This window comes from Seriola lalandi, unplaced genomic scaffold, assembly GCF_002814215.2.
Source record: "Seriola lalandi dorsalis isolate HSWRI2012SDOR001 ecotype SW California unplaced genomic scaffold, Sedor1 jcf7180001957557, whole genome shotgun sequence".
NCBI classification, from domain to species: Eukaryota; Metazoa; Chordata; class Actinopteri; order Carangiformes; family Carangidae; genus Seriola; species Seriola lalandi.
This window is the reverse complement of record NW_019428226.1, coordinates 1-929: the sequence shown is the minus strand read 5'-3', so window position 1 is coordinate 929 and position 929 is coordinate 1. Positions and strand designations below refer to the sequence as shown.

Genomic DNA, 929 nt, shown 5'->3' with positions numbered 1-929 from the left:
TGTACTCTCCGGGCCTCATGTACATCATCCTTCCTCTGAAGTTGGGCTGCTCGTACATCAGCCAGTGGCCGTCCATCACGTTGCAGGACATGAAGTTGGACATGCCGAAGCGCTCCATGACATTCTCGCAGTCCTCCATCAGCTCCTGCATCTGGCCCTGGAAGTTCTCCCTCTCGTAGATCTTCATCCTGAACTGGCCTCTGTGCATGGGGATCATGCGGCAGGACCTGATGCAGTCGCTCATGCCCATCATGCTCATGTAGTCAGCGTACTCGCCTCTCCTCATGAAGTGCTGGTTTCCCATGAAGTTGGGGCGGTCGTAGACCATGAAGCAGCCCCTCTCCACCCTGCAAGACTGGCAGCGACTCAGGAAGGAGGACATGTCGGGGCAGTCGCTTGTGCACTCGTAAGAGCGGCCCTGGAAGTTCCTGTCCTCGTAGAAGATGATCTTGCCCATCATGTTCATGCCACTGGAAGTCATCTTTGCCAGGTGTTGTTGCTGGAGGCAATACTGCTGCTGCTGCTGCTGCTGCTGGTGGTGGTGGTGCTGCTGCTGCTGTTGGAGCTGAACTGCTTGTCTACCTGCTGGACACCTTCCTTTTTATACCTGAAAAGCAGAGGGCCCCCTTTGTGAAAACAGCCTGACCCAGCAACATACCATAAAAGCCCATAGAGCATTGAGGGTTGTCAACATTAACAGCTGTTCCCCCCCCAAAAAAACCTTAGAGAGGCGGTTTCACTTTGAATGCTGTCACACAAAACCTTTTAGTGGACGTGTACTGGCTGAATGAAGCTGCCAGTAGCAGCAGCAGCAGCAGGTTGTATAAGCTGTTACAAATTAATGTTCATACCTCGCGTAACTTGTTGACCAGTCAGATGAAACTTATCACTTATCATTTTGGTAATTTCAGGGATTGTTTTCTCCCAGT

General features: G+C 51.7%; 1 pseudogene; it reads right to left on the bottom strand.

Annotated features, from left to right (window-relative positions):
* Nucleotides 1–3: 3 nt before the first annotated feature.
* Nucleotides 4–571, bottom strand: LOC111653399 (gamma-crystallin M2 pseudogene; annotated as a pseudogene).
* Nucleotides 572–929: the final 358 nt, after the last annotated feature.